General features: G+C 40.3%; 1 long non-coding RNA gene across 1 annotated transcript in view; it reads right to left on the reverse strand.

Moving 5' to 3' along the window:
* Positions 1-19,428, reverse strand: part of LOC127383860 (uncharacterized) — a 142,721-nt gene that overhangs the window by 31,536 nt on the left and 91,757 nt on the right. The window contains exons 2-3 of the long non-coding RNA XR_007889320.1: positions 17,512-17,645; positions 14,066-14,445 (exon numbers count right to left, since the gene is read on the reverse strand). This is a non-coding gene — a long non-coding RNA (uncharacterized LOC127383860). The remainder of the gene's footprint in view (positions 1-14,065; positions 14,446-17,511; positions 17,646-19,428) is intronic.

The following is a 19,428-nucleotide window of genomic DNA, read 5'->3' on the forward strand; positions in this document are numbered from 1 at the left end:
GCAAGAAGAACTTTCACCCTCCAAAACTAATACTGCAGCATAGAAGAAACCCTAGATAAGAAAGCTTTGTGCCCTCGCAGGAAAGTTAAATACATATAGACATATTTCCAAGTGTCATAAAAGCTCCTAGAAGCAGCTTTTGAAGCATTTCATTATTTCAAGTTATTAATGATTTCAAGTAGTATTTTAAAGTTGAGAAATAGTCAATTGATGACCTGTAAGAGACAAAGCCTTTTGCAAAGTGCTGAACTGGCTGTAGGCCACAGAGATGCAGATGGGGGCTCTCCCTAGGTTCCTGGGATTATTTTTGAGACAGTTTGCCTGCTACACAGGAGACTTTAGGATACACCCAATTGCAAATTCTCACACGACTGATGAACCAATTTCTTTGCTACACTTGCAAGAGCAGGAAAAAAGCAAGGGCTTTTGATGGCAGAGGAACCACACGATGACATTAGATCAATACTTTAATCTTAGACTGACTTTGGTGACTGAACATGCCAATACTTCCTGGCTCTCAAAGATCAGGAATTTCCTGGAAGTTTTACAGAAATAGGGTGTTAGAGAAAGAAAGGCAGGAGATGACAAAACTATGATGATTAAATGCAGCTATCAATTTATTGCAGCTGAATGGCATCAAATATTCACTGTGGGGAAAAAGGGAAAGGCTTTAGAGAAAAAAGGTAAATAAATCTTTTTGGTACATGTGGAGTTAGCAAAAAACTCCATCTGTAACTGAGTTTAAAAGTGAGTTGACTTAAGTGACACAAGTCCAGAAGAAACTAGTTTCATTAGTTGTGCTTTTTCAGTATTTCCATTTGGAACCAAAGGAGAGTGGTTCTTTTGCAATTACACATGATCTCAACTAGCAAGAACGTGAATGGATAGTGCATTAGCCTGCAGCACCATTAAGCCTGTACAAGCACATCAAAGGACACAGCTTTAACATAGAAAGCCTTTGTAGGCTTGCTTTTAAAGTTTTGCATGAAGTTACATTTAGATAAATCTTTCTTTTACACTTGGTAAGTTTAAGCAATTAGTATCTTTCCTCCCTTGATCCCATGCCCTAGTCCCCTTTCCAACAGCCATAAAGCCTGGAAGTATATCCATAAGCAATTTCTTCAAAATTGGTCAAACGCATTTTCTCAGAAAGCTCCCACTGGCTTTTTAGCATAACCCTACTTATGCAATCTGAGAGATATGGTAGCAAAATCCTTAAGTGGAAGAGACTGATATTGATAACACTGACTGCTACAAATAGTGGTCCACCGTGAAAGTTAAAAAGTTTGTGACTTGCTCTCTGTGAAAGATGGACAGAAGCCCCCCTGCTTATTGGGCTGCATGTGAAACTCTCACAGACTTTCAGGAGCAGCAGGACATAACACTACATGCTGTTGTCTCAAGGATCTTATTATTGCTTTGCTTCATTCTTCTGAAGATTTTCTTAAAGGCAAACACATTTTTCTTTTTCCTAACACAATGGCCAAGAAGTTCTACTGCAAAGGGTTTTCAAAAAGCATAAACTAGCAGACACTCCTTAGAGGAATAATCCATGTTTTATTCTTAGGTTTTTATTGTTTTAAAAGCTATGGAAAATGACATTGGAAGACTTTCCTTAAGAACCAAGAGAGCCTATTAGATTATGTGCTGACAGAATTGAAGTCTAGAATACAATTCTCTCCTCCTTTGCAGTTTTTGATTCAAAATAAATGTATATTCTTCCATTTCTATTTCTATGCTTTTATCGTATTTTTTCCAGGGTATTTTACGCTGCGTAAGACTGCTAACTTACTAGCTACCGTTTGTGGTCCCTTTTAATTCACTACTCATGGACAAGTTTACATTTACATTATACACTACTTATTTTTTTAACAAATGGCAGTGCAATCACATTTGATGCATTTGCAGCCAAATAACAGTTAAGAATCAATAACTGGTAATGAATTTCCCAAACAATACAAGAAGAAAATAAAATGGTGTGTTGAGTCACCTAGTTAGGTCTACAGTGTGAAGCACACTGAGTCAGATGTCTGAACATGTACACTGGGGTAGCAGGTTGGAAAAAAACCTCACAAAAACAACTAGGGTTTTATGCGCTTCACTTCATCCCACAGTCCTCAGCAACCTTACCCTTCTGTACATCAAACATCCCCAAATTCACCATGAACATAACTACTACATCCTTGTCATAGATAGTCACAGAGTTCTTGGGAGACCTAGAATACTCCTTCCATGAAGGAGGGCTGCAGACACCTTTGACGCAGACCTTCAGCTACTCAATGACTCTCTGCAAATCATCAAATGGCTCTTTTTCAGCAAGCCAAGATAAATTACCCTCTGTGCTAGCTAAAAAGCCAGTTCTGGAAAATGAGAATTCCCATCTCCTGGTTGTTTCTGATTCTTGGTAACCTCTGATCTCAAACTACATTTCTGCCATATTGTATTGAATATGAACAGAGTGTAATGATTTCCAGAAGCAGCTATAGCAATAAGGCAAACTCTGCCTGATCATCTTTCTGTTATCCACAGAATTACTGAAATTTGTTAATCATCCAAATGCTGGTGCTGGGGAAGACTGAATTCTCTCATTTTTCCTTTTTTTTTTTTAATACACATCTTTCTTTTTACCCTACTAGGAAATTCAACAGCAGAGAGTTTAAATATCTAAGCCTTAAAGTTTTCACTGAATGCAACAGAAACATGGATGCTTTTTAATTTTTGTTTGGTTTTGCTGGGTTTTTTTTAACCTTTGGCAAACTCACTTCCGAAAAGGGCAACTGAAATGTGCTAACTTTCCAAAAGTTGAAGCAATTTCTTCAACCAAGTTTCACTTTTGGAACAGAAATGGAGAAGGATTAGAAAAGCTGCAGGATAGCAACAGAGGAGGAAAAAGGATAAGCTGTTAAAAATAACACGTGAAGAAGAATAGGTATCACTTACTACACAAGACGTCAAAACAGAAAGTGTGTGGTTTTGTGCCTATTCCTTCTCAGGGTTTGCTGGGAGAAAAACATTAAATATTGAAGCACATCAAGATATAATTTGCTTCAAACATGTGAGCAGGGAAGACAAGTATTACTTCTTGAACAAGCTCAGGGTGGGTCCATTATTTCCAGCTGCTGAGATGAGGGTGGCTTGTCTTCTCTTCCAGAGGAAGGGCAGGTGAAGAGCACAGGGGTCTGCCAGTCTATCAATTCATACGTAGCACACAGCTTCCAGTGCCCCTGGCAAATAACCTACATATTAGTCCCACAGGCCTGCAACCAAAGGCTGTGAACACAGGAGGTCTGGAAACTGGGGGCTGGCAGCCCTGAGGCACAGTGCTGAGCTGCAGGGCCTTGTAGCTCCAGTACCCACCAACAACTCCAAACACCCCACAGATAGATTTCAGAAGTAGCAGGAGGGGGGGAAGAGAATCCCTGAGGATGCCTAGAGGGAAAAAGCACAGAACAACAAATGACCCATACAGCAAAGTTAACTAAAGCAGCTTATTTTGATGCTTAACTTCTGCTGTTGTGCACAAAGCTACTGGCACAGTGGGTGCAGGAGAGCAGATGATACTGAGGTCTTGCCTGCATCCTGCAAGGGCTCAGATCTCCAGCGACAGCCAGCTGGCAACACAGCTCATTGCCATTGATCCTGCAGCACAGAGGTGAGCAAATCCCATTTTTGGCACCCTTTGACATGCCCTATTCTCCATTTCCCCAGCCCTCACTCCTCTGGGAGGAACAATTTAAATCTATGAATTCGAAAGAGAAATGAACAACATATTCTAGCAGTAGCAGAAGGGTGATGAAACCATCTTTTCACTGCAGTGAATCCTGCACAGGTCTATTAACTTTATCGAGGAGAAGACCCAGCTGTTTAAAATAACAGTTTAACAGCTCTTCTGTCTGTTCTGCTCCAGCAGCAGTGCTAATTCCCCTCAACGCCTCCCCTTGCAGGACTCTGGCTTCAAGATGCACCTCAGGTAATGAGTTATGGCTTGGGAATTTGGAATTACTATTCTACTCTTTAGATTAAAAAAAAAAAAAAAAAAGGAGATCAGAGAGACAGGGAAAAGTAATGGTAGGTTGACATAAGGGAATAGACCATTTTCACAAAGGTTTTCTGCAGCAATTGTAATTTTCATATGTAAAAGCCATTCAGTGAAAGAAGAAATCAAACAGAAATATACTGAAGAACATATACCCTATCTTTCCTCAAGAAAGACAGAAAGCATATTACAGCTGGTTGAACAATCTGTAATGAATAATGTAGCTGATGAATTCTACCTTTGCTCTGTTTGTGTGCATTGACAGCGAACACCGGGTTTCTCAACTGTTTGTTCATTATTCAGAAAACATTTACCAAACAATTCGTGTGTATAATCAGTTCTCAAATATTAAATAAGGTCTTGATAGGACTACACACAATTTAAGAAAAATACTTGGGCAATGCAGGTGTGTTTTGTGGCGTACACAATTTGTTCAAAACAAAGCTCATGTAATAAATTATCATTTTTTTGACCAAGCTGTCATTCAGTGAGTAAGGTGGCTGAGACCTTCCTGCTGAGGACGCAAACGATGAAGTGCAGCTTGGAGGGATCCTGGCACTAGCCAGACATAACCTGAGCTCTCTCAGGCCCCAAGCCACTGCTCACAAATGCAGAAGACTTCTCATGGCTTTGCCATCAAGCTCAGAGTTTTAAAAAAATAATAAAAAAAATAATTATATATATATATAAAAAGAAATTACTAGCTTTAACCAAACCTACCCACAGCTTTGCCAGGCTTTTCTCTAAGAATATAAGATAAAGTGCCTCCTATAGCCACAACTCTGCTATTTTCATGCTTTGCTCCCCCTTTCTGAGTGAGTAAATTAGAGTTATTTCTCTCCCCACTATTGCATTTCAAGTCCAAGCACGTTACCAAGCTAAGATGTTTACAGACACTTCCCAAGCTGGAACCTCTTCATTCTCACACCCACTCCAGTTAGTCTCTGAGTAACTTGCAGCCCCAAATACATTAGTGCTCATCCCCTAATGCACTGGGCAATCATTCCCCTTCCGACAGCAAAGGAAGATGGGACACAGGGGTTAGGTGCAAGTGTGGCTATTTTGAGGATGTGGCTGCAGTGTAGCGAGAAGAGGTATGGCCCAAACAGGCTGGATTTCCTACACAAGTAATTCTCCCACCTTCTCCAAGAAACTGCAATCTGGTCTCCAACCATCAAATTTCTATCAGTTTGTTAAGTCACTTGGAGCCAATCTACAGTTTATCATTGCTTTATATCACCTCTGAAGCATGACCTAAGGGCTTTGTTTGTGCAGTGGTTTAGGACAGAAAAAAACTACGGAAGTAAACCTGCATTTTTCAAATTTTTTCAGAGTCTGCTGTTAAGTCTGAACAGAGGACAGACTGAGCCTGTAAGAGCAGCACATTAATTATTTTCTTTTGTTTTCGTTACAGAAAACGGTTAGAGCAAAGACAAACCAGGCATCACCCTCCATTAGCAGATTTAGCACTTCACTTGCTGGAATAGATGGTAACACCATAAACTTTGATCCTGTTAGAATGAAAGAATATTTCTCTGCTCAGAGGAGAAAAGACAAATCTCCCTGGAGATTTTTAAGAGACAGTAGAGGCTTCAGTGATAAACACACCATGCTGAATAGCAGCATCATGCTGTCAAAAACACAGTGATGGGGAAGGTCAAGAGCAGCTAATAAGGGTATAGCACTCCCTCTTTTCATGATTAAGATTTTCAAACACAACCCCTTGATCCTATTGCTAAACCCAAAGAGTCAAAGAGTACTACAAAAGTACAACAGTAAAGGAGGGGTTTATTCTCTTCCCAATCCAAGTCTGCAGCAAGCTTTAAGGATATATAATGAACTGCTTTTGTGCTAGACCAACTTGATTTGTTAGAAAGAAAAAAAAAAAAAAATCAGGTTGGGAGACTTTATTCAGTTTGCAGAAAACAAAAAAAAGATGATTTTGCATTTAGAAAACAAAGCTTTGCTGGATGAAAGTAGAGAGAGTTTCTAACACCAAACTGTTTTTGTAAAGCTGCTGGGATGTGGGGGAAAATTGGCTCAAACACATTTTCCATTCAGTCCCTGATTTTATCTCTGTTAGGCTTCATTTCTTCAGAAACTCAAAAAATACACTTAAGCAGTAATAAAGAGTGCAACAGCTCTTCTCAAACATTATTTCAGCAGCCTTCCACAAGACACGGGCATTACTCTAGGCCAATTATTTTTTGGTTCTTTCTTTTGTCTTTGGCTGTGCTGGCCTCCTCTGCTCAGTCAATGAAAGCTGTTACACAGCCAACAGGAAATTTCCCAGTTGAAAAATAGGCTGAGTGCCAACCTAAACTTGCTGAGTGTTATTTTATCAGCAGCCACTGTGTCTCTTTACAGTATAAATGACAGACTGAAGCATGAGGACTCTGAGAGGCCCATAGTTGCCTTGGCCTCGAACTTTGCCTGGTCTTAAAGCATCTCATCCTAAGTACCAGCTATTATTCAAGAAGCCTTTTGAAATTAGCTCTGTCTTTTTTGGGTTGTGGAAGCATGCTTAATACAGTAAGAAAACATAGGTCATCACCAGCAATCCATTCTCCTGTAAATGCTAAGCATGAAGCACACCGTGATGTGAGCCATTCAAGGTACACACAGAGGAACAGTAAAATTAGACAGGTATTTGATACAAGTTAGGCTCTTGAAACCCATGCAAAATAAATTAAATACCTCAGAGCTCTGTTTTTGAAAGTTTTCCTTGGGGATATAACCCTGTCAAGCAATCTGCAGACTAGAGCCACCCCTATATGCCTTAATCATTCAGCAACTTTTTCAATAAAGTACATGCAAATTTCCACTGAAGGTTCAGGGTGGCCAAACAGATACGTGCTGGATATGAAACAGGATTGTTGTCAGTTGTTAGACTCCACTTTTCCACCTGTCCACCCTTGTTCCTGTGGCCTCTGCCCTTCACGTGTAAAAGCCACCTGTACCGTGCTGATTGAAATGAATACTCTATGCCTGTGAAGTCCTTCTAGCTTTATGGCTGATCTGTAGATATACCCAAGGAAGCCACTTGCACATCTGTTTTCTGTACACTTACAGAACTACAGCCACAATTCCCAGTCTCCATTTCTCCAAATTTGGCTCAGACAGAACCACCTCAATGTATAAGCTTAAAAAAGTGGAGTTCCTATGCCCTAAGTTCACATTCTTGACATAACTTTCTATGGTTATAAAGCATTCAAGATACCGACAACTCCAGAATATACTTGGTTTATGAGAACAACTCGCAAAAAGTTAGGAAGGTTGTGATTAGGCATCTAGTTTATACTCTAAACCAAATTTACCCCTGAATGGTCCTTTGTAAGCCATTTAGGTTTCTCATTTTAAATAGAGCAGCTTCAAAATCTTCTGGTTTTTACGCAGGTCAGAAATTAAATTGAGATTGTTTTTTTAAATTTCTTTATCATACCAGCTTGACTCCATGCCACATATGAAAGCTTGGTCTCTGCTTTCTTCTAGCCAGAAGCATTTAATTATCTTAACTGGTGACTCACCCATCTTACTTAGCCTGGTCAGATAGGAGATCAACTGTGCAGCTCAAGAATTACACATATGAACCAACACTGCATGAAATTACCTCAAGGATTTCCATAAGGCTCTTGTTGTCTACAAGACTATCCTACCTAATAAGCCCAGGGGATTCAGATAACACATTTTCAAACCCTGCTTTCATTGATTTTTTTTTTACTCTTTTCCTCTTCTTATTAAAGAAGACAGACATCCAATTTAAAGTCACTAGTTAACATCTAAATGCAACTTTCATAGGTTTTGTAGCAAGTAGGAGTGACAAAAACACCTCTTTCTGTCACTTTCTGCAGGTCAATAAAATATAACATGATGAACCATCTGCTGCTTGTATAATGGGTAAAGGCTGGAATAACACATCAGAACTAATCTAGTCTTTTCAGGGTTGTCTTCATGAGTTTCAAGTGTAACCCTCCCACTGGCTACATGGAAGAGTTTCTGATTTAGCTCTACAATAGAGCACTAACAATCTTCTCTGCTTCCATTCTCACTGCAACCAGCTCATCAGGCAGTGAAAATATTAATTTAACTACGAAAAGAACATTTATATATTTCTTATAAGGCCCTAGAACAAACTAGTAGTTTAACCACACAGTCAAAGAGGGAAAATGGTGAAGCTCTAAAATTATGGGTAAAATCTTGCATTTGGGATATTCACATCTGGGAGAATAACAAGTCAGGTTACTTATATGGTGCACAGAGCCAGCTAGGAAATAGATGGCAGGCTGCTGGGAGCAAGGGTTGGGGGTTGAAGGCCCTGCATGACCTTGCCAGGGGTACAAGTGGCATGGTGCATGTTGTGGAGCAGGCAAGGGACATCCCAGCAGCCCAGTTGGCTCCAGGAGTGCGCTAAGCAGTGATGCCAGAGGGCCAGCTTGACACAGGATATAATACAGAGGCTAACACTCATCACAGACATGCATTTAACCTAGTAAATATGGGAACAGTCCAGCACCTTGCTGTGAAAACAAGCATTTTTGCAGAACCTGTCCTGGCCCAACTCAGGGAAAACTCCCACAAGCTGCTGGTTATTCCTTGCCTCTCCTCCTTTTATCAGGCTCTGCAGAGAATACAAGGTCTGTAGAGAAGACTGAGGGGATTTTCCATGATGCTTTGTAACACTGATCTGTGCCTTTCAGCAGATACAAAAAAGCAGAAACGCAAGAGATTAAACTCCTACTGTTTTTATCTTCTGAAGAATAAGGGAGGGGGTTTAAAAATAAAAAACTGCAATGTAAAGGGATGTAATTAAGAAAACAATAGTCTTCCTGAAATTGCATTAACTTTAAACCAGCCAAATCCATTAAACATCTTCGGCTTAATTTCTAAATACAATTAAATAATTACTACATCTCTTCTGATATCAATTTAAGCAGAAAACAATCTCTTGAGGCATGTTGGACAAATGCTCAAACACTACCATCAATACCTATCTCCTTGTTATTTCCACAATTACTTTTTCTAATACTAATCACAAAATACAGCTTAGATGTGGTATCCTCTCTAAGTCTTAGCTTGCTTTTAGTTTCTCACATCAGCTGAAATTCAAAGACAACCAGCAGCATTAATCCAACAAACCAAAAAAAAAACCAACTCATCTTCTCCAATCAACAATAGGCAAATCAACAAACCAACTATGCCGAAAAGAAAGAGAGATCTTTGCATATGTAAATGTTGTAACTCACTGGGGTTTTGGCTTTTAGCTTTGTTTCATCCCAGTACAGCAGTGGCAGCTTTAGCTGGAGGCAGCTCCTTAAGCGTTCAGTTACACTAGCTTGCTAAAAGGAGAGACACTCAGACTGTTCTCTTTCAGAGACATTTCTCCTGGTAATTCTTAAGTACTTCCACATATTGATATATAAATCTAAAGTTAAAATAATTTCAATGTTGTGTTTTTATTTCTTAAGCCCAAAACAAGAGGGACTAGAAAATTTCTTAGTGTTTCCATTAGAAGTTACTGTTTGAGATCATCTAGGTCTGCTTGGAACTGAAACTGAGGAGAAGTTTTATGTTTTCAGAAGTTTATGAACTGTCAAACACATGAAATGGTCATTGTAGCTTTTTTTAACTCTTCATCTCTCAGAACTCAAGTCTCCCAGAAAACAGAGTTAAATGCCTGGATTTAAGAAGAGGAAGGTTCGCACAATAAATTCTGGCCCAGAGTGATAAATGACAAATCATTCAAAACCCATCTGAATGATCTTGAGAGCACTAAAGCCAGTACAACACAGCTCAGTTTCTGAATCAAATCTGCCTACATTGAAAGGGGTGATCTCATGCTCATGTAAATTTATGAAACTGTGACAGTGAGGTGTCTTTTCAAGGCAGAGCCCTAAAGGAGCTGCGAGGTCTTTTACACCTCTAAACGTAAAGTGCCATGTACAGCTGGCAACAGCCTCATTTCAGGGAAGAAGCTTCCACACTAACATAAGATTGTGGTCCTTAAAAAGAGACCTGATATATCAAGAAGAATCAAGGTGATAAAAATCACAAAGCATAAGCAACCTGGTGTCACTGTGTCACCTTTCTATAGTGGGGTGGCTGCTGTCACCAGAACTTACATGATCCCTGGCCTTAGAGAATGCTCTGAACATGACTGCAACTTAAGAGTATTTTCTGTATGCCAAGGGAAGGATGTCTGCTTCCTCCCCTTTCCGTATGTTACTTTAATATTAGACCCTGTCTTTATGCTATTTAATCCAACCAGCTAAGGGACATTGATCGATCTTCTGTCTCACATTGACCTCCTAATTTAGGAAGAAAGTGCATCTCAATATCACCTGTGCTTACCTCAAGTTATCTACTTCCCACTAGGTTGCACGTCAGGGCATCCCTCTGTCTTGTGTGAGACTGTCACACATTTCTCCCCATCCTACTGTGCCCTGCTGCATTGCCCCACATTTCCATTCCAGGGAGCTGCAGGGTGTCAGGAGTGCTCTGCCCTCAGAGCAGGGACATGTTCCTCAGAGCACAGAGCAACAGCTACTGCTGCTTCTGTGCAGAGACTGCTGTGGATGAAGAGCACTCTGTCAGGGACAAAATGGTCCCTGGCAGCTGCTGAGATTGATTCTGTGCAGGACTTCTACTTTGCAAAAGGTGTTTTTTTCCTAGACAGTTGGTTTATCTCCCTTCATCATTTTGACTGGTCTTAGGAGAGAATTAGTATTTAAGCTGACAAAATGTTGGTTGTCAGACACCTAGAAGGAATCATATCACTGCTGACAGGGTCTCATGTCATACTCTAGTAATAACAAAAATTAACTAATTTTTAATAATTAACTTCTATTTTATTTTTTTTCCTAGAAAAGACCTCTTCATTTTCAGGACTTTCACCCTACTGAATGAAACATGGGTGGGGGCCCTTCTCTCTCCCCAGACCACTATTTCTTGGAAATGATCTCCCAGTCTAGACAGCTGTACTGCTGCACTTTAAGAAGAAGATTTAGGTGGTAGGATCCTAGGATGTCCACCCATGGGTGCTCTGCACTGAAGCTGAGCTGCCATGTCTTATTCCCATAGTTAAAATCACTTGATTATTCTTAAAGGGTGTGATATGTTGTCTAGAAATATTTGCATGTTTTTCCTAGAAGTATGTGGAAAGAGTGGCTTTAAAGAACACAAAAACACAGTGGTGTGGCAGGGATTAAAATTTTCAAATCCCAACAGCATTTTAGCTGACTATCCACACCAACAACAGAAGTGTCTTCCCAGGTCACAGTTCAGCCTTTAGATACATTTTCTGAATAATTAGTACTGTTGCATATTATTATATAGCCTTATATTATATAGCCTATTATATAGGACATCAATAACTATCAACCAGGAACAGAGTAATCCAAAGATTTCTGTTACTAAAGTGAAATGTCAAGGAGATGAACATGTTAGGGCATATCAGACCTAGCACATATATCAGCCTTAGAAGAGTCTGAAGTTTGCTACAGTTCAGGAAGTACTTGGGAACACATGCACCTACCTTGCCTGCAAAATTTGGGCTGAGATGATATGTAGAACATATCACCCAGACAGTAGAGGAACTAAATGTATTTCATTTAGTTTCAAGAAACAGGGAAGACCATAACCACATAATATTACTTTCCAAATATTGCTGTTGAGTGCAAACCCTTCATTTTACCAGTAATTTTTGCATAAACCTGTTATGCTTTCACCTTTGTCATCAATAATGTTTTACCCCTGTTGGCTGAAATAGTCCTTCACGGTATATCCTCTTGCATCTCATCTGCATTTTAGACTAGGTTTTTGTCCCCCTCACTCAGCTGAAACATTGATCATGTATATCCATGCCTAAGCCACATAATTCAGAACTAATCATTCCACTCTGCTAAATTGCATTGATTTGTGCTCTTTTCTTCTTCAACAGTTTTTTTACTTAAGGGCTAAATAAATGACAATAGCAAATGATAGCTTTATCCTATGCATAAAGGGCACCTTCCTTTTGAACCCAGAATACAATCTGATACCAAAGTATTCCAATGTAATTGAAGAAAACTTAGCCATTAACATATAGGTTATTTCTGACTTCAATAGATACATTCTATCCTCCAATATTTGTATCTTATTTTTACAGCCTTGTAAAGAAAAATAATCCAACTTGCTTTTCTAAAAAAAAAAAAATAAAAATCCCAACTCCTCACAAAACAGCAAGAAACCTTCTGAAACTCTCCCTCGGCAAAGTTTGTACTTTGCAGAACTGGCAGGTGCACGCAAGGAATGTGACACAAAGTGCAGTTTGTGTAATGTGCCAGGGACCAAGCCTTGACAGCCAACTGCTGCCTCCATCATTGGCATTGCTGCCTTTCTTCTCATGCTCACAGGCAACTCTGACACTCATCTGCAGCACCCTGACCTCCTCTGCACTTTGCATTTTGCACACCTATGACGTTTGTGAAGTAAAGGCACAGAGTAGCAAGCAGTAAAGGCAGGGTTGCTGATCAGGCGAGTGCCAGCCACTCACTGCTTTGAAGTGAGTTGCTTCAGGCTTAACACTGGTCTTTGGCTCACAGACACTTTTCTGAAAAATTAAAGCAACAAAGTGAACCTGACTGCTGGCTCTAGCGCTGAGGCAGGACAGAGAGCAGCCACCGCAGCAATAACCTGTGTCGAGGGAGAGGGGCAGAAAGGGCTGAGCAGGATGGGCGAGTGACATGGCAATGGTTGTGGTGATTAGGCCTGCAGGGAATGGCATGATACTCTTCTATGTTCTCTAACACTGTCACAGCAAAATAAATAGGCATTTTCTCTGTGTAGCAAGATCTGGAGGGCCACATCTCAAATGTTACACACTTTTTCCCAGGAAGGACTTGGGTGGGGACACCACGCAGCAACTCCTGCAAGGCCAAGTTTCTGACTAACGGATGCACCTTCCCAGCTGGCTACTCTGAGAAGCCATTTTGTGGCCACAGCTTTTCTCTATCTAGTCTATTAGATGTTTACTTAATTCTTTTGCTGAAGAGTACTAATAATATACATGATTTTTGTGGCTACACAGGCAGGACTGCATTTACCTGTATGCACATACACATTTCTAGGTCAATTTTGTCTAAAAATTTCTGCTTGCTTGGACTTACAACTCACAATGCCTTAAAGAAAGCTTAAATATTGTCATTTTCCTCGAGCTGCTCAAGCCTCCTCAATCCAATCCAAACTGCAAATCTATCTGCCACAGAAAAAAGTAGGGGCTACAGATACTACAGTACATGAAAGTCACCAAGTTTGCTCACATGCAGTCAAGCATAGGACAGACATTTCAGAGCCATGCAGCTGCCCCAGTTCTGGGAGCAGGCTAAAATGTTTACAAGAGTTTCAGCAGGATTTGGCAATCTAACCCTGCAAAATGCTACACACTATTACAACACAATCTCATGGTTTCAGTGGAAATAAAGGACATTCGAACCTCCTTGAAGCTACCTACCCAGTCAAAGATCAAATTTAGTATGTTTTATACATGCTTTGAAGAAGAAATAAGAAAATATTTCAGAAGACTAGTTTCTTCACAAGAAAATCCCTCACATGCATTTGCCTGAATTAGTTTGTGACTACAACAACTGGAGAAGCAATTTCAACAGATCAAAGCAGCAATCAAACATTAAAAAGTCAAGGCAACAGCTTGGTAACAGAGTATCAATTTCCCATGTAGAAGTAAGAATATTTTTTTTTAATTCATACAAATTTACTTCTGAACACAATCTCCTGCTTCCCACAGAAGGTAAATAAAAATAAATTTGATAGCTATTTGTAGTGGGTTTCTCTTTTTTCCTTCTCAAAAAAAACCAACAAAAACAACACACAAACAAGAAAACCCCACCAAAACAAAGAAATTTCATTCACATTTGACCTCAATTACTTTTCTTGTCTGAGTCACCACATCTATGAAAAAAATACAAAAACAACCTGACCTACCACCCTCAAATATTACTTATATCCCCATATTTCATAGATGAAAAAAGAAAGTACCTTTTCTGCTTCAGTCTTAAAAGCTTCCTTGCAACGGAGCACAGGTGCGAGGCCCAGAGAAGCCACCAGGTGAAGTGGTTTTACATTTTCTGCCCCACCAGCTTCTTTCCTTATTAGGCCTGATTGGTGCTTTCACAACTGACGCTAATTAAGGGTGGTGCAGCCAAGCAAGGCCCAGGTGCAGTTTCTGTGCTGTCTTCCATTCCCTTGCAGCTGCTGACACCCTGGTGAACGGTGCAAGAGGAGGTTTCATGAGCTCCCACGTTTGATACCAGGTCATGAGCGTCGCCATTTCAAAGCAAGGCAAGCAGAGCCATGCTTCCTGCTTCTTTGGAGCCTAACCTGCCGTTCTTCTCTTTCACATAGATATGGAAGGCCTCCTGAAAATGAAACAGAAACTCATACAAATAGATCACTTGCAGATCTGCTTTAGCATTCTTTCTGCCACATGAAATTATACTCATGCCTTGATTTGTAACGTCAAAAGCAATGCAATTACTTTTCCTTGGGAAGCTCAAAAACCTGACACAAAAGGGCCTCTTAAAAAGTCCTTGCCTTTGAGTACTTTTTTTTTTCTTTTCCCATAACTAGTAATTATTTTAACATGTGGTTCTGTTCAGAAACTGACACTCCTGCAAAACTGATGAGTTGGTGTTGAAAACATGAAAAAAAACAAAATTAAGAAACCTCATATTACTTGAATTCCCCACCTACAATGTTGCGTGCCTATGAATCCATTGACATTTTGCTTGCTTTTATTTAATATGTAACTTTTACATTTTAGATTAAAATGTTAAAATTGGTAATTTATTTTGGGTTTTTTGTTAGTTTTGATTTTTTGTGGGTTTTTTTTGTTTCTGGTTGGTTTTCTTTACATATACTTCTGATTTTTTTTTTTAGATGAGGAATATGACATTTTTAAGCATATGAAGAGTGGAAAATGCCTCAATTAAAAACACAATGGGAACAATATGAAAGCTGGTAATTTCCATAAAACATTTAGATACATTTCAAATCTAAATCAACTGCTGATGAGAGAGCTATTTTCTGTGTTAAGTGATAGCAGTCCTGAAATCCTTGCTCAACCATGACTCCCACTGAAACTTAGGAAAAAACTGTCTGAATCAAGGCAGCAGGCTTCAGACCCAGGGATTTATCTGCAAGGCCCTAGGGCCAAATTCGTGCTTGATTTAAATCAGGCCAGCAGAACTGAAGTCCATGAAATGCTACTGATTTATACCAGCTTTTATTTATTGCTATAGCACCCATTGTAATAATTCTCCACCATTCATTAGATGTATACAAAAAAGCTGTCACAAAGCACTGACTGACTGCCCTTCGTAGAACTCCAAATGTCAGATTTCCCTCATTTGCAAAGCAAGGTCTTGATCTTAATAATGCCGGTGGAAATCAGGATTCCTACAACTCGGCCCAATGCTGCTCCATTGGGAAAAAACGAGATAAAAATCTAGACTGAACACAGAGATTTCAGTGGCGATGAGCGTTCCTGTGGCGTTGCTCCGAAGCGTGACTCGCCGGGAACGCCGCTGGTGTGCGCCCAGCGCCTCAAGGACGCCCTCGCACCCGCAGCCATGGCGGGACAAGCCCAACTAGAAGCTCGTGGCTCGAGACAAAGGGCAGGGAGGGTTCTGCACCGATTAAGACTGAGGGGAAAAAGAGTAACTTAATCTAACGCTAACCAGATGCGCACAGGACACACCACAGAGCAGGGCTTAAACACGTTACTCCCGCCCCTCCCTTCTTCCCGGGCCCAAATTACCTCGTTCCCGGTTTCTCTCCCGCCTTCCCCCAGCGGCACAGGGGCTGGGGTTTAGAGTGAGCCCAGTTTGTTGTTCCCTGCCGCTCCTTCCTCAGGAAGGAAGATTCCTTACAGCCCTGCCGGGCTCCCCACGCGGTCCCTCCACCAGCCTCTCCTCCACGCGTCCTTCCCGCCAGCCGCTCCAGCGCTGCCCGGAGCCCTGGGCTGCCTCGGGCGCATCCCCTGCCCTGCCGGGGCTTCCGCAGCTGCTGCAGCCAAGTCCCCTGGCAGCAAAGCCACCTGCACCCTCCTGGCGCCTGCGGGGAATGTTCCGCCGCGTTCCTCCATGGATGCAGGGGACAGCCTGACAGCTCGCCATAGCTCCAGGGAAACTTCTGCTTGGGCACCTTCTTCCCCCTCCTTCCTCACCAACCTCGGAATCTCCACCCGGCACTGCCTTTCACCTCTCCAGCACAGCTCTGCTCCCCCCCTCGGGTCTTGTCCCTGTTCTTTCGTGTGTTAATTGCAGAGGCTCGTCTCTTGTCCTTCTAATGGCTCCTTGATTGCTTGTGGAGCTGGGGAAGCTGTTCAGCTTCTTCCCTGAGCCACCTGTGCGGCCCTTCCCTCACTACCAAAAAACTCACCAAACCAGCACATAGAGTTAGCTATTTCTGGGTTAACTTACTCTGGTAACAATGTGAAACCTCCTAGTGTTGCTTCTAGGCAAATTTCCTGTCATTTCCTACTGAGTTGCTTTAACTTTTTTTCCTTTTGTTGTTGTTCCACAGAGATGCTCAAATTTTATTTGCATCAAAATGCCAAATACATTTTTTATGCAAAGTGACAAATCACTAAACTGCCCGAAGGCTGAAATTGGGGATGGTTGGGCTGTCCCTGATCGAGTGGTTTGCCACAGAATAACTGGGCAGCTGTGAGGTGGATCTGCCCTTAAACTCAGTTCTCAGAGCTATGTGGTGCCCCCAGAGCAGATTCCTTTCGGAAGAAGCCCAAGTGACAGCTCCATGGCACAAGCCATGAGGTCCAAGAGGCCCCACTGCATTTCCAAGGCGCTCTCAGTAGATGCCTAATACTTCTTCCTTCCACAAAGCTTCAAACCATAAATCCTAGAGGCTTTTATCCCCAAGGACTAGATTATATCTCATCTGGAGTAAATTCCCCAAGACATATATAAAATAGGTATAAAAGAATTCTGTCTGATTTTTTGTTTGTTTGTTTGTTTTTGTTGACCAACCAACTCCTCTATAACTGAATTGCTGTTAATACAGGTATAACCACTTTCCTGTGAACTTTTAGTTTCTTTCTCCAGAATCTCCAGTGAAACTCAGACTTAATTCATAATATAAAACAACAAAAAAAAAATCTACAAAACCAGTGTGGGAATTTCTACCCAACTAGGCTACTGTCTTCTCTCATAACCTTAGTGGTTTGTGACAGTATAAAGGTAGCATTTTAATAAGTTGATAATTTATCTCTTACTCTGACTTCTGCTGATTTTGAAGGAACAAGAAACTGTAAAAGTGTAGTATCCCACTGCTGCATAAATAATTGCTTGCAACTATGCACCATACATTATGCCTTTTAATTTCTTAGGTATGTACTACTTTAAATAAACAGAACACAATCTGAAATGTAAATCTAGGACACTAGACTAGATAGTTTGTCTTACCTGATAGAGCCATCTTTCACGTCGGCTGAAGCACAAAGTCTTTGGTCTAAGTTCATGAAGTTTCATCTTCTGAAAATTGTTTTTTGTTCCATTCTACCTTGCTTTTTACATGAGTCAAAAGATGGACAGATTGCCTGTAAATAAATTAGTTGATATGTCTGTGAGATAGATGACTATTCTGGTGACTAACTGCTGTAAATCATGGGAAGACAATAGAAGCCTAAGCTTAGAGAGGTTTTTTCCCCTTTTTGTCCAACTAGGTGTGGTTGATACAAAACTACAATCCTTTAGGTGTATTTCAGTATGTGGGGCTTGATTCTGATTAACTCACTCAGCGTAAGTGTGACATAATCCAGCAATGAAGTTACCTTGATCTCACTGACTTTATAATTTATTTCAATTCAACTTGAATCAAGGCATTTATTACTGCCTTGAGATATTATTGAGTCAAGTTGCTGAGTGTAAATACGGTAAGAGTTGAGAAACTTAAAATAATGCTGCCTGAGCACAACAGAGCTGTATTGCCCTTTGTTCTTTTTCAGATAAGTATTTGATATTTTCCAAAAACTTAACCAAACTGTTAATAATGTCTTGAGGTGAGGAATAGAATGTATTAAGATAGGTAGATTTAAATATATTGATTTATTTGAATGTCCATATCTGTAATGCACGAAAGTAAATATAGACACATAGAACTGTTTTCCATCATATATATTAAACTTCTTTTTTTTTTAATCTTTATCTCTTGTAAATGTCAAAGCACCTGTTATAGTCAACTTAGATGTAGAAACCACTGACTAAAATTTTGTAGTTCAGTAATGTTTGCCTGAAATTGAAAGGCATGTAATCTTAATTAAAATATCAAATAACTGAACTCTCTGTCCCCATGACTTTGCACATTGTAAAACTGTTTCTGTTTGTGTTTTTCCCCAATAAATGATCTAGAGAAAGAAAGTAAGACTAAAATGTAGGAGCTTAAATGAGGCCACTTCTCCAGCTGCCTAAATAAGCTGACTATATAAGCTACTATCTGACTATTGTCAGATAGTAAATCCATATTTACCAACCTGTACACCTGTTTTCTAAGACACTTCACATGCACTAAAGGAAACAGAACATGTAATTGCACATCACTTATGAGACAGTGTCAAACAAATTTCTCAGTATAAATTCCTGTATTAATCTAGGAAGCATTCCACAAGGCTTTCTAGCTCTGCTGCCACATGGTTATCTGTAGGAAAGAACACTAGTTATATTTGGTAGTCAGCATTTGACTCATTCATAGGAGAATCCTTCACTAAATCAGATCAGCATATATAGTCACTAGTCAGGATGTTACTGTTATTTCCCTTATTGCACAGACTTGACATCTTTGCCCAGTCACTCACCATAATGGGACTTCCTTCATAAAAAAAGCCAGTGTAGCTCTGACTCATTTCTTTTCAGGTTGTGTTGCATTCCTCTTTTCAAATGACTTCTGTGTCATCACCTCATCTAATCACCTTAGCACTGTTAGATCCCTCTTGAATTCCTTAAAATTATTCTTAGAATTCATAAAGCAAATCAATGTGTATGGCTGAGAAATGACCCTACTACTCACATCCTTTCCAGTAATTATGTTTGTCATCTTGAATACCTAATGTATAAAGTCCTGCAAAGGCACATAGACAATGGTTTGCACTTGAACAGAGAAAATTAAAAGGAACAATGCTATTGCAGAAAAGAGTCATTCCACTGAAGAGGAGACAGATGTATCAAAGTAAGGGACCCATACATCAATGTATTCATCAGCATTTGTCTGGGATGAGGCACATTGGCTGTGAAAAAAGGGACTGCTCCTGAAAAGCCACAACAGGTGGGCTGTCTACGCAGATCAGATTTGCTGAAAATGGGGGAAAAGTCACTGGATGTCACTTC

Source organism: Apus apus, chromosome 4, assembly GCF_020740795.1.
Source record: "Apus apus isolate bApuApu2 chromosome 4, bApuApu2.pri.cur, whole genome shotgun sequence".
NCBI lineage: Eukaryota > Metazoa > Chordata > Aves > Apodiformes > Apodidae > Apus > Apus apus.